General features: G+C 35.3%; 1 long non-coding RNA gene across 1 annotated transcript in view; it reads right to left on the bottom strand.

Moving 5' to 3' along the window:
* Positions 1-14,234, bottom strand: part of LOC129533023 (uncharacterized) — a 53,667-nt gene extending 39,433 nt beyond the window's left edge. Inside the window, exon 1 of the long non-coding RNA XR_008679025.2 lies at positions 14,076-14,234. This is a non-coding gene — a long non-coding RNA (uncharacterized lncRNA). The remainder of the gene's footprint in view (positions 1-14,075) is intronic.
* Positions 14,235-14,920: the final 686 nt, after the last annotated feature.

The following is a 14,920-nucleotide window of genomic DNA, read 5'->3' as shown; positions in this document are numbered from 1 at the left end:
GTATCAGGGATCATTAAGACTGACCTGGTGCTTGGGTCAATGGCAAAGCTGGGTACTCATTTCACTCTCCTTGTCCCATGCAAAGGGGTTCTGTCTCCATGCTGTGCTGTACAGGTGTGGGGAAGGGGTAACGTGGCTAAGGTGAAATTGTTCCTCCCATGCTCTGTAAAGTGTCTTTTCTTATTTCTGTGCTCCACTCAGGTACTTTAATCTCTCACTTAAATTTCTTAGCTTTTGTGAAGGTATTTTCAGGCATAGATAGTTATTCAAACTGATGTTTCCATAGAGGGATGAGTGCTGGAAGTGCCTATTCTGCCATCTTGCTGATGTCCCAACCCTTCTTATTCTAACTGATTATAAGTAGAAGATAGAATATAACCTAATAATGGGTAGCAAGCTAGTAATTATTACTGGTATTATAAGTTTATAAGTTAGAGTAGGCTAACTCCTATTCAGAAAAGACACACGTTTATACTGACTCAAACACAACAGAAGTGTATTTCTTGATCATGAACAATATCCGGTGATTGAACAAGTAAATAGGACATCCTTATTCTTCAGTGTTTTAAGAACTTACTGTGACACAGTTCTGCCATCTTGACAGCTTCCAAGGTCACGTTGGATGTCATCTTTATTTTTGACAACAGAATGGAAAAGAGATAGAGGGTATTGGTGGAAGGATTTTAAAGGCCAGATGAATACATATTTTCACAATCCAGTGGCTAGAACTCAGTTACGTGATAACTCATAATCACAAAGAGGCTGGAAAGTATACTCTAGCTGTGAACTCAGGAAGAAGAGAACATGTATTTGGGTGAATATCTAAGATCTTCCACCAGAGTAAAAAGGAGATTATTAATTCCCTAAAATCAAATAGTGAATTAGAGTTGCCTTCACTAAAGTCAATTTTATTAATAAATTATTTTTCTTACTTTTGAATATAAACTAGAATATTTCATAATAATTATTCCATATAAAAACACTTAGAATTTCTAATGACAGGATGTTACTCTGTTTCTATATATATTCCAATAAATATTAACTTCATATTTTATTATAAATTTCCTGAATACCCTCTTTAATTTTTTTCTCTTTTCTATGAAATTACAGAGGAAATGAGTTTTTACTCAGACCAATGAAAATTTAAATTCCATCCTTTTACTGCCTTGTATTCTTTTTTGGGCAAAATATTTTACTTTTTGAGCATTGATTTGCTTATCTGTTTACTTTGATGAAGTTACTGAAGTGAGTAAATGAATCATATATATGCAAAATATTCAACTCAGTGGCATTTATAATATATGTCCTAGAAATAATGGCTCTTAATTTATATTCTTCATAATTTCATGTCTTTTGCTGGTTTTGTTATTTAAGTTGTAGTAAAATATAAATAACATAACATTTACCATCTTAACCATTTTGAGTGCACAAGCCAGTGGCGCTAAAGTACATTCACATTGCTGGGCAACGTTCAGCACGATCCATCTCCAGAACTTTGTCATCCCAAATTGAAACTCTGCACCTACTAAACAATAATATTCTGTTGTGTCTTCCTCCCAGCCCCTGATCGCCGCTGTTCTACCTTCTGTCTTTATGAATTTGACTATTCTAGATTTCTCATATACATGGAATCATGACAAGGTTTTATTCTCCACTCATTGCCTTTTATGTATATATTGTATATATTCTCTTTGTGATTACCACACACATTACCTACAACACCCTAAAGTTAAAATAATATGATTTGAATTGATACTAATTTAACTTCAATGGCATACAAAACTCTACTCCTATACAGCTCTGTTGCCATCACTCCAGATTACTGACGTCATAAATTACCTCTTTACATATTGGATGCACAGTAACAGATTTAAAATTATTTTTATGTATTCGTTTTTTAAATTCTGTAGAAAACAAAAAGTAGAATTATAAATCAAAATTACAATAAAACTAGTTTTTATATTTGCCTGTATATTCATCCTAACTAGAGATCTTTATATCTTTGTTTGGTTTCAAGTTACTAAGATCCTTTAATTTCAATCTGAAAGACTCTCTCAATGAAACTAAGTTGGTTTTTTAAAAAGATAAACAAAATAGATAAACCTGTAGCTAAATTAACTGGAAAAAACAGAATAGACTCAAATAAATAAAACTGGAAATGAAATAGGAGACATTGTCATTGATATCACAAAAATACAAAGGATCATAAAAGGCTATTATGGAAAATTATATGCCAAACAATTGGTTAACCTAGAAGAAATTGGTGAATTCCTAGATACATACAACCTATCAAGACTGAATCATGAAGAAATAGAAAATCTGAACAGACCAATAATAAGAAAGGGTATTGAATCTGTTAAATAAATAAATCAGTTAAATAAATATGTATAATAGTTTATTTTATGTACATATAAAAGAAAATAAAACAAATTCCACCAATCTGAAGGACTCTTTAGTGTTTCTTGCATGTCTAGTGGCAATGATTTTCCTCAGCTTTGATCTTGGAATGTCTTAATTTCTTCATTTCTGAAGGTCATTTTTGCCAGATACAGAATTCTCAGTTGATAGGTAGTTATTCTTTTAGCATTTTAAATATACCATGCACCCTATTGGTTTGCAACGTTTCTGCTGAGAAATTCATGGATGCAGGTTGAATATCCCTTATCCAAAATGTTTAGGATGAGAAGTGTTTCAGATTTTTGATTATTTGTTTTGGAATATTCGCATTACACTTCCTGGTTGAGTATCCAAAATTTAAAAATCCCAAATCCAAATTGCTCCAATTAGCATTTCCTTTGAGCAAAACGGCAATCAAAAAGTTTCTGATTTGGGAGCATTTCAGACTTTGAACTAAGAATTTGGGATGCTCCAACTGTAATTTGTGGAGGACTCCTTAAAATTGATATCACTTCTTTCTTGCTACTTTCAAAATTTTCTCTTAAGCTTTGACTTTTTAAAAATTGCCACTATTATTTTAAATTCAAGTGGTATATGCACATATTTCTTACATGGGAATATTGTGTGATGTGGAGCTTTGGGGTATGACTAATCTCATCACCCAGGTAGTGAGGATAGTACACAATAGGTAGTTTTTCAACACTTTTCCCCTTCCTTCCTGCCTTCCTAGTGGTCCCTAGTATCTATTTTCCCCATCTTTATGTCCATGTGTAACCATTGCTTAGCTCCCCATTATAAGTAAGAATATAGAGTATTTAGTTTTCTATTTCTGCATTAATTCACTTAGGATAGTGGTCTCTGGCTGAACCCATTTTGCTGCAAAGGACATTATTTTATTCTTTTTTATGGCTCACAGTATTACATGGTGTATATGTACTATATTTTCTTTATCCAATCCACCCTTGGTTGATTCTGTGTCTTTGCTATTATGAATAGTGCTGGACTGAACATATGAGTGTATGTTTCTCTTTGGTAGAATGATTTCTTTTCCTTTGGGTATATACCCAGTAATGGGATTGCTAGGCAAAATGGTAATTCTATTTTTAGTTATTTGAGAAATCTCCAAACTGCTTTCTGCAGTGGCTGAACTAATTTACATTCCCACCAGCAGTGTATAAATATTCCTTTTTCTCTGCAGCCTCACCAATATCTTTTTATTAACATTTTAATAATAGCCATTCTGACTGGTGTGAGATAGTGTCTCATTGGTTCTGATTTGCATTTTTTTATTAGTGATAATGAATATTTTCTCATATTTTTTGGCTACTTGTATGACTTTCTTTGAGAAGTATCCATGTCATTTGCCCATTTTTAATGGAGTTTTTTTTTTGCTGTTGAATTATTTAAGTTTCTTATAGATTCTGGATAGTACACTTGTGTCAAATGCATAGCTTGTGAATATTTTCTCCAATTCTGTAGGCTGTCTGTTTACTCTGTTGACAGTTTCTTTTGCTGTGCAGAAGCTCCTCAGCTTAATTTGGTCTCACTAGTCAATTTTTGTTTTTGTTGCAATTGCTTTAGAAGAACTCATAATAAATTTGTTTCAAGGCTTATGTCCAGAATGGTGTTTCGTAGGTTTTCTTCTAGAATTCTTATAGTTTGAAGTCTTACATTTAAACCTTAAATCCATTCTGAGTTAACTTTTGCATATGGTGAAAGGTCCAGTTTTATCCTTCTGCATATGGCTAGCTAGTTATCCCAGCACCATTTATTAAATAGAGGGTCTTTCCCCATTGCTTTTTTAGTTAAGTTTGTCAAAGATCAGTTGGTTGTAGGTGTGGAGTTTAATTTCTGGGTTCTCCTTTCTGTTCCATCGTTTTTGTACCAGTGCCATGCTGCTTTGGTTACTGTGGCCTTGTAGTATAGTTTAAAGTTGGGCAATATAATGCTTCCAGCTTTGTTCTTTATGTTTAGGATTGCTTTCGCTATTCAGGCTCTGATTTGGTTCCATATGAATTTTAGAATAGATTTTCTAATTCCATGAAAAATGACTTTGGTGATTTAATAGAAACAGCATTGAATCTGTAGATGGCTTTAGGCAGTATGGCCATTTTATCAATATTGATTCCTCCATTTCATAAGCATGGAATTCCATTTGTTTGTGTCATCTATAATTTCTGACAGCAGCGTTTTGTAGTTCTCTTTGTAGAGATCTTGCACTTCCTTGGTTAAATGTATTTCTAGGTATTTTATTTTTGTTGCTATTGTAAATGGGACTGCACTCTTTATCTGGCTCTCGGATTGAATGCTATTGGTGTATAGAAATGCTACTATTTTTATACATTACTTTTGTGTCCTAAAACTTTACTCAAGTCATTTATCAATTCTAGGAACCTTTTTAATGGAGGCTTTAGGGTTTTCTAAGTATAGAATCATATCATCAATGAAGACAGTTTAACTTCTTTTCCTATTTGAATGTCTTTTATATCTTTTCCTATTCGAATGCCTGATTGCTTTGGTTAGGGCTTCCAGTACTGTTTTGAAAAGTAGTGGTGAAAGTGGGCGCCTTTGTCTTGTTCTAATTCTCAAAGTGAATGCTTCCAGCTTTTGCCTATTCAGTATAATGCTGGCTATGGGTTTGTTATAATGACTGTTATTATTTTGAGATATGTTCCTTCAGTGCCTAGTTTGTTGAGGATTTTTACCATGAAAGGATATTGGATTTTATGAAAAGGTTTTTCTGCATCTATTGAGATGATCAAATGACTTTATACCTTCCAAGATTGAATCAGGAAGAAAATGAGATCCTGAGCAGACCAATAATGAGTTCTGAAATTCAGTCAGTAATAAAAATAACCAGGCAACAAATAAAAGCCCTGGACCAGATGGATTCACAGCCAAATTCTACCAGACATACAAAGAAGAGCTGGTACCACTCCTACTGAAACTATTTCAAAAAATCAAGGAGGAAGGACTCCTCCCTATCTCATTCCATGAAGCCAGCATCACTCTGATACTAAAATCTGGCAAAGACACAATGAAAACGGAAAAGTACAGGCCCATATACCTGATGAACATACATGCAAAAATTCCCAACAATATATTAGCAAATGAAATCCAGCAGCACATCAAAGAGTGAATTCATCACAACCAAGTAGGCTTTATTTCTGGGATGTAAGTATGCAAATCAATAAATGTGATTCCTCACATAAACAGAATTGAAATATTTGGCTTTTGACAGTTTGATTATAAGGTGTTTCAGTTTGGGTCCCTTGGGATTTATCTTAGTTGGAGTTCTTTGAGCTTCTTAAATTTGTACATCCATATTTTTATAATATTTTGGAAGTTTTCGTCCATTGTCTTTTCAAATAATACCTCTTTCCTTTGTCTCTTCTAATTCTGTGACTCCTACAATAGATACATTGGTCAGCTTTGATGGTGTCCAAGCTCTGTTCACTGTTTTCCATTTTTAAAAATTTTGTTTTTCAGACTTGACAATTTCAATTGCTGTTTTCAAATTCACTGATTCTTTCTTCCCTGCTCAAATCTGCTGTTGAATTCCTCTAGTGAATTTTTTAATAGAGCTCTATTTTTCAGCTTCAGAATTTTCTTTGTATAATTTCTATCCTTTGTTGATATTCTCATTTTGTTGATATATCATTTTCCTGGCTAAATTTAATTTTTTGTCCATGTTTTCCTTTATGTCTTTGAGCATATTTAAGATACATGTTTTAAAGTCTTTGTCTAGTAAGTCCAATATCTTCCTTAGGGACAGTTTCTGCCTATTTTGCTCCTTGGAGTGGGCTATGTTTCTCCGTTTTTCTTTGTGACTTATGATTTTTTTAATAGGGCATTTGAAAAAACAGCCACCTCTATCTGATTTGGCAGACTGGCTCTATGCCAGGGAAGTCCTTCATTTATTAGCTAGTCTTGCTCTGAACTTAGGTATCAGTCCCAGGTGAAAAACTAAATTCTTCTCAGGTATTTTCTGACCATGCATGCTTATCTTGGGCCACATATAGTTTCTCAACTTCCCACACTATGACTGCTTTTGAATGTCTTAATTTCCCAAAGAGCATCACCCTAGATTCTTCTCAGGGTTCTGAATGATCTAATGTATGTCTCCACCTATAATCTTTTACCCCAGGCATTGGTAAGTCTGTAGTATTTCTGCAGTTTAACAAGTATTGCTGCTGCTTTTCCCCATTGAGATCTGAGTTAAGAAGACAGTTACCAGTCTTTCAGGTAGTCCCCAGGCAGATGAGAAGTTTGCAGATAAGATTTTCTCTGCTCTCTCCAGTTATAGGCAGAAAACTGGGAGCTGGGCTGCCACCTCCTTCAGACCAAGACCACACTGGACTGAGGAGAAGGTGGAGCAAGGGAACATAAAAATTCCACAAAATCTCATTCTACTTTGAAGGTGGCTTTTTCTTAACTGGACATATATTTGGTTGCTATGGACTTTTGACTATTTTCTCAAGCTCCTTTAAGATTAAATCAACCAATTTCTGGGTATTTCTTGATGCTTTCATGGGGGAAACATGGAGCTTCCAAGTTTATCATTTTGCTAATGTCCAGCCTCATGTCTTTCTAAATATAACTTTATTTAATCATTATTACTTTATGCAAATTAAGAGACATTCTCTAACGGAAACATTTATAGTGAGTAATATATACTGTTTTGTTTCTAAATCTCATCAGGATGTGAAAGCCACTGAATACAATATGTTACTCTTCTGGAAGAGAGCCATTTACTATGCTAGCCCTAGATTAAACTCTTATTGATTAAGTTTATAATTTTATGATTAGTTCTTAATAAATCCAATTATAAAATCACCTGAGAGTTGCATGCCTGAAATATTTAAACAATCTACAACAAGTAACACTCTTATTTCTATCTTACTGCCCAGTTTTGCCATTTTCTCTCAAAGGTTTATAGTTAGCCTTTGCTAGTAGGGTCCTTCTGCTTATTTTGTTGTCTTTTCTATCACCTATGGGCATTGCATTTTAAGTTATATGTTATCTAAATTGTATATGTTTTCTAAGTTAAGATGTAATTCAACTTGAAAGATGGAAATCATTACCTAAAATTATTTTAAAACTTAGCACTGACCATGGTTCTAGAGATTATACAATTCAATTCCTTCATGATCCAGATGTGGACATGATAGACAAGATCAATGTCACTGAGCTAGTGAGTCATAAAGTTATAACACAACAAGCCCTTTTATTCATACTCTCATGCCCTTTTTATTATTTTTACTTTGTTTTATCCATTCTCCCAATTACTTTGATAAAAACTACATTGTACTATAAGGCACAGTCATTTCCAGGGGTCAGACTGAAAATGTTTAACAATCAGAATTGCTGAAGCAGAGTGTTAGAGGAGAGCCCTACAATTAGAGATTTTAGCCCTTTGTATGTAGAGGGTATGGGTGAGGCAGGGGAGACAATAAGATAGCTGGGGACAGAAAACACCCATCTGGATCAAAGAAGTGGCTATTTACCAATAGCTATGTATAGAAATACATGGAAGTATTTCCATATTTTAATAGCAGAACTACAGCAAACTGGCTTAATGTTACATCAAGTCAATTCCTTATTTTCTTTGTCTTTCTGATGCTTCCAGGATAATTTTTCAGACCCTAGAATCTGTTAAGTCCAGTCTTTTCTGGAAAAAAAAGAGTAAAATGATTTACCTAGCAACTTCTCCTGCTTTAGGAAGCTGATGGGCAACTGGTTGCCAGGCAACCTCTAATTTTTTTCTAGCAAAAAAAATGAAGAGATCACATTTTTCTCAACAAAAAACAAAACCTTAGGTCTGTAGAGAACAGACCAAAACCAAGTCTAGAGGCTCTCACTGGGGTCTCTCATGAATATGCTTATAATCAGATAACTATGACTTTTATTCTTCTTCAAGGATACAGAGGAGAAACTGCAGGAGAGTTCATCACAAATGATGAAAGAAACAGCACTGAGGCAAAACCACAAGGGATGGACAGTTAAAACTGCCTCCTTTTTCAACACTTTGCAGTTCAATAACTATATGTTAGAAAAACTACTATTCAAACTAGGGTACAGAGTGATATGCCAGAGGTTATGCTTCCACAGGATAAATAAAACACATCTTGCTTGAGCATTTAATGGTAACAAAATTTTTAAATGTATTTCTGATCAAAACAAACATAGGTATAGCATTCAACAGAATACAAAATTGCAAATATTGTTGGATTATAAAAATAAATACCTGATGGAATGACATATGCATATAAAAATTATACAATTTTTTATGGCTGGGCGCAGTGGCTCATGCCTGTAATCCCAGCACTTTGGGAGGCCAAGGCAGGCAGATCACGAGGTCAGGAGATCAAGACCATCCTGGCTAACATGGTGAAACCCTGTCTCTACTAAAAAAATACAAAAAAATTAGCCGGGCGTGGTGGTGGGTGCCTGTAGTCCCAGCTACTCAGGAGGCTGAGGCAGGAGAACGGTGTGAACCCAGGAGGCGGAGCTTGCAGTGAGCAGAGATCACGCCACTGCACTCTAGCCTGGGTGACAGAGCGAGACTCCATCTCAAAATAAATAAATAAATAATACAATTTTTTGTTTCGCTTTTTAATTTTTTAATTTTTAAATTATACTTAATTTCTGGGATACATGTGCAGAACGTGCAGGTTTGTTACACAGATATATATGTGCCATGGTGGTTTGCTGCACCCATCAACCCGTCATCTACATTAGGTATTTCTCCTACTGCTATCCCTCCCCTAGTCCCCACCCGCCGACAGGCCCTGGTGTGTGATGTTCCACTCCCTGTGTCCATGTGTTCTCATTGTTCAGCTCCCACTTATGAGTAAGAACATGCGGTGTTTTGTTTTCTGTTCCTGTGTTAGTTTGCTGAGAATGATGGTTTCCAGCTTCATTCATGTCCCTGCAAAGGACATGAACTCATCCTTTTTTATGGCTGTGTAGTATTCTGTGGTGTATATGTGCTGGATTTTCTTTATCCAGTATCATTGATGGGCATTTGGGTTGGTTCCAAGTCTTTGCTATTGTGAACACTGCTGCAGTAAACATACATGCACATGTGTCTTTATAGCTGAATGATTTATAATCCTTTGGGTATATACCCAGTAATGGGATTGCTGGGTCAAATGGTATTTCTGGTTCTAGATCCTTGAGGAATTGCCACACTGTCTTCCACAATGGTTGAACTAATTTACACTCCCACCAATAGTGTAAAAGCATTCATATTTCTCCACATCTTCTCCAGCATCTGTTGTTTCCTGACTTTTATATAAATTTTTAAGGAAATATGAGACAAAGAAGTTGTATAACTTTGGAGTAGTAATTTTATTACATCTGAGTCTTGGGCTTTCTGCAGGTGAGGGCCATTCCTCTTGACAGTTCTCTACTTTGGAGTTGTTTTGGTTATCTACTGCTGTGTAAAAACCACTCCAAAACTTAGCAGTTTAAAATAATGATATATTAATTCTCACAGTCCTGTAAATTGTCAATTTGAGCAGTTCTTTTAGTCTTACTTGGGATCACTCATGTACCTGCAGTCATCTGACGGCTTGACTTAAACATGTCTGGCAGTTGGTGCTCACTATCAACTGGTTCTCTTCTATTTGGCTTCTCACCCTCTAATAGACTTGGCTGGGTTCCTCACAGAATGGTGGTTTCAAGGCTCCAATAAGTTAAGAATAGGTGCTACAAGACCTCTTAAGTTCTAAGTACTTAAACTATGTCACTTCTACCACATTCTATTAGTCAAAGCAAGTCACCAGCCTTCCCCAGTTTCAACAGGTGTAGAAGTAAATCTTACCTCTTGATTAGAGGGGCATCAGGGTCACAATGCCAAGGTGCACGGATACAGAGAAGTGTGATTCACTGCAGTCATGACAGTACCAATTTCCCACAAGAGTGTTCAATGAGTTAAGCAGACTCATCACTTCACAAGGCCTCAGAAATGAAAACCATTCACTTAAGTAAAAATAACACCAATTTATTTGGCCCTTAAAGCTTGATTGTATTATCACCTTGTTTGAGGTGTGGCCAACCGGGGAAAGGTTTTTTTGTCTGGCAAAGATATTACCTCCAATTAAGGCAAAATCAGAAAGAATGTGGGCAGCTACTAAGTTATTCCCTGAAAAGAGTATAAGTAGAAGGCAAAAATCCCAGATCTAATGAATACCAAATCAGAAAAACCAACATCATAATCTATAGAAATTTTAAAGATTATGAAACATGTAAAATTTCCAGTCTACACTATTTTTTATTCTTTGTTTCCCCAAATTTATTAGAAGTAAAAAAAATCATCTTTGGTGTACTTTTGTAGAAAGAGAAAGGTATGGGTAGCAGACCATTATCATTAAGTATTGATATTATTACGTTAAACGTTATCACTGTGTAATCAGACTTACAAGAAGAAAAATGACAAGAGACAGAGTGTACCAGAGCAGCTGTGAAAGTAAGGAGTACGTGGATAGTTGGCCTATGCCTTAGAAAGCAACCTGGAGAACAGCCTTCAGTGAAGAATATGGTCAGCTAAAATTCACCAACACTAGTTTTCATGCCTTTTCTCACAAACCCTTCTATCTTGGCCCCTCGGCTACAGCTACATCAATAAAGCCCTGACATTATGCATTCTGAAGACGAGGCAGGTAAATTTTATTTTGGGGTGATTTAATCCAAATTATATTAGCTTTAAACACACACACACACACACACACACACACACACAGAGAGAGAGAGAGAGAGAGAGAGAGAGAGAGAATAAACCATGCAAACTTTTAAATAGGAAATTTTATAATAGGAAAATACATTAAGAAGTTAAATTTAGCATTAAGAGTGTCAGTGGGAACACTAATGCAAGAATGGCATGTTTTCCAAACCTCAAGGCCTCACAAGGCTTGATCCTATATACTGTGTATGGCTGTTAACATTAAAGCATTGCAATTGTAAATCACAACCAGTAGAAGCTATTTGCTCTCACTGTTACTCTAGATAATTTTGAATATTACTGTGCCAGTTTAACTACTTCATTTTTGAGAAACTGCCTTTTCCTATTATTCTTTCCATGTAATGTGATAAAAAGAGAAAAGCCAGAAAAGCTGACATTCTTAAAATAAATTGGAAACTTCTCTTTTGATACTGTGGTTTTCTTTATTAATATTTAAATCACTTGCACACATACTTTATTATAATAGCCATCAGAATGATGTGAGAATTAATTGAAGCAACTGTTATACAGTGATTATGAAATATTTGCAATAAGAGTCAGCTGTACAGAACAGAGTACTTTCACTGTGTATTGTAGAAAATCTGAGTCTGCCTTTGTAGTAAAAATAAGCACAGAAAATTCATTTATGAAGGGGATACATGAAAAGAACTGAGCATATGCAAAAATACCACGCAGAATGTGTTGGCATTGAGATGAAAACTGTTCAAAAAGAAACAAGAAAGGAGGCTTTAGTTCTTAAATAATACTAGATGATGAGTTGCAAAATATAAAACCATTTAACATGGAAGCTGTCTATGATATACAAATAACTGAATTGAAGAAATTCTTGATGTTCCTCAATAGCAGCCAAACTCAAAGTGGTTCCTAGCCTTCACACCCATTTTTCTCTTCCCATGTGGATCACGTGATTCACCCTCAAGGAATCAATTGCCTTTTTGGGGCCTTTACATCCAGGTAAAGATTTTCCAGATATAACTATCTACTAAGCTCATCTTCAGTGTAAGCATAGCTCCCTTTCCACAAAATTCTCTGTGATTGAACCAGATCCTCTCGTTACAATACACTACTTCCTGTAATTCCCTTGCTGCCAACTGGATTGTAACCAGAAATGCCTGAAAACCTTGGACATTCCCTCATCTTGCCAAATTGATCTCCTAGTCAGAGATCTCTGCAGGTTATCAACTACCTCAGTGCTTGTCCAACCTCAGTGAGTAGATTTAGTAGTACTAAATCCTGCTCTATCTATGTCTCTCCAAATCCCAGGATATTATAGTGGGTATTAAGTTAAAATTTTTGAATGGATATTCACTGGCTACATATAAAACCCTGACCTAAAAAATGGATGAAGAATGCATAGAGAAGAGTGAATAACCCTCCTTAATAGGAAACTTGAACAAGGAGAAAATCAAAGTTATTGAACATGTGCACTCATTGAATTGAAAACAAAATGGTTTAAAGGCCTTGAAATACATAGTACTTGAAGGCATGATTTCCTAAGTTTCTTTTTTTAATCTTTTTATGAAAATATAAAGTAGATTTACCCATTGTAGAACAATTATTAAGAAAAAATGAAACATGAGTTTACTCATCTTTAGTATATGCAATAGCATTACACTCTTGTTTCTTAATTAATGGTAAATTGAATTGAATCTTGCTCTGGATTGCATGTGAACAAATTATGACCTACTGACTGACTTTGACCCAGATATTTATTTTACCCAATCCTTGGTCCCATTAAGGAAATCAGTAGTGCCTTCGCCAAGGGAAAATGCCACATTATCGTCAATACAGTGTTTCCTAATCAATGGCTGGTTTTCATGTTAATGATACTGTTGTCCATCTCTCACTGAGTGGGGATGGGGAAGGAAACTAGTTGCTTGCTGTTCGATTTCATAAAAAATGTCATACTTTTGGATACCATAATTTATGAAAGAGTGATAGTGATAGTCTTAAAACCTTAGGTATCCTCAATGTTTTATTAAAGACTTTCTCTTGAAAGAAAGAGTCACTGGCTAAAGCTCTGGTCTGGCATATCATTTGTGGTCCATGATGACTGGCCTATCCTGACAAGTGAAGTTTAGCAACTTCTGGTGAACAAATGACATTTTAACTGAGGAAATAGAAAGCAAAATGTTGTTAAAGTCTGTATTGAAATATAATATGCCAACTATAGGTCATGACACAAAAGAGTTTGTTGAAGTCATTCATAAAAACACATTAGTCCTATGCATGAATATTACCACATGTTCCCTTAATGCTATGCTGTCTGGAGTGACCTAATGCCTCAGCAGATATCTGAATGATTTTGAACTGACTAGCAACTACCTTTGATTGGGAACAGGAATTTATCTCCTCAGTTTCTTTTTGACAGCATTCTACAATTTTTTTTTATTTACTATTTTTGGGGACTAGACTTTAACAACTGTAAAATCATTTTTATTTGTTTTAGGAGACAGCTTTTGTTCTCTATGAATTACATTTCTTTTGGTTTATAACCTTAAACAGAAGACAGTCTCCCACTCTTTGTACAGTTGTGAAAATAAGCATTCTTGGAATTTAAAAAAATGTGCATAGCTGGAGATAAAATAGTGGACACACCAAAAACAACAAAAACAGCCAAACAAAACCCCAAAACAAAACTACACTGATCTTAGTCAGTACAAAGGAACTTATGTCTTTAAAAGGAGAAGTACTTGAAAATTAAAAACACAGAAAATGTCTTTGAATATTTGGTAAATAAAATGCTTATAGACCAACAAAATATTGTAGATACATTTCATTAGAGATTCTTAAAAATCAATGTGTTTTCCCATCACTTCTTATCTCTAAATTAGTTAATTGGTGACAAGTTTTCTTGTAACAAGAAACAAATTTTAGTATATCTCAAGGAATACTCAAGATTAACTCTTTTTTTTAGTAATGAAACACAAACCTTCTGACTTGTATCCCAGCATTTCACGGGTCATTTTATAATCACTTTAGATCCTCCACTAAGTTGCTTTTGTCTGGGTATGAAATCTTTTTGCCTGAATTCATTGACATCTGGAGTTTAGAACATCATCTAGAGAACATTACAGAATCTTAAATATTCAGTTAGACACTGTTCTCTGAGTAAGGGAGGGAAATTTTACCCCTGCTCTCACATTATGACAATCAACACAGAAGACCTTTGTGACCAAATGACCCCACACAACAAGCAAGCAATGATGTAACTGACACCACCTGGGTGTCCTTTTATTCATCTGGACCTGGATATAGCATCAAATACCATAGGTTGAAGGCCCAGTCTCTAAGACTGCTCCCATACTTCTGATGCCAATTGCAAGCTCAAGGTTATTTTGCCTGTGCTTCTGATTGACAGGCTGTAAATCAGGATTCCTGTGATCTCCTCCTTGGAGAACTCAAAGAACTTGCTAAAGCAGCTCATAGAACTCAGAGAAATACATTTACTGGTCTATTATAAAGGATATTACAAAGGATGCAAATGAAATCATGCATAGGGTGAGGCATGGGGGAAGGGGCTTGGCACTTCCACGCCCTCTCTGGACTCACCACCCTCCAAGAACTCCACATGTTCACCTATCCATAAGCTCTCTGAACCCTGTCCTCTTGAGCCTTTTATGAAGACTTCATTGGATAGATATGGTTGACAGCAGTGTAGAAATGTTATTGGACAAAAAGAATATTATTTAAACCCAGCAAGGCCTGTCCAGATTTTTATTGGCTTCTCTGTGCAGCATTTCTTCCTTTAGAATATGGGGCAGGACCCTTTCTGAA

Source organism: Gorilla gorilla, chromosome 3, assembly GCF_029281585.2.
Source record: "Gorilla gorilla gorilla isolate KB3781 chromosome 3, NHGRI_mGorGor1-v2.1_pri, whole genome shotgun sequence".
Taxonomy (NCBI): Eukaryota; Metazoa; Chordata; class Mammalia; order Primates; family Hominidae; genus Gorilla; species Gorilla gorilla.
Note: the sequence above shows the minus strand (reverse complement) of the source record. Positions and strands in the feature narration are given on the sequence as shown.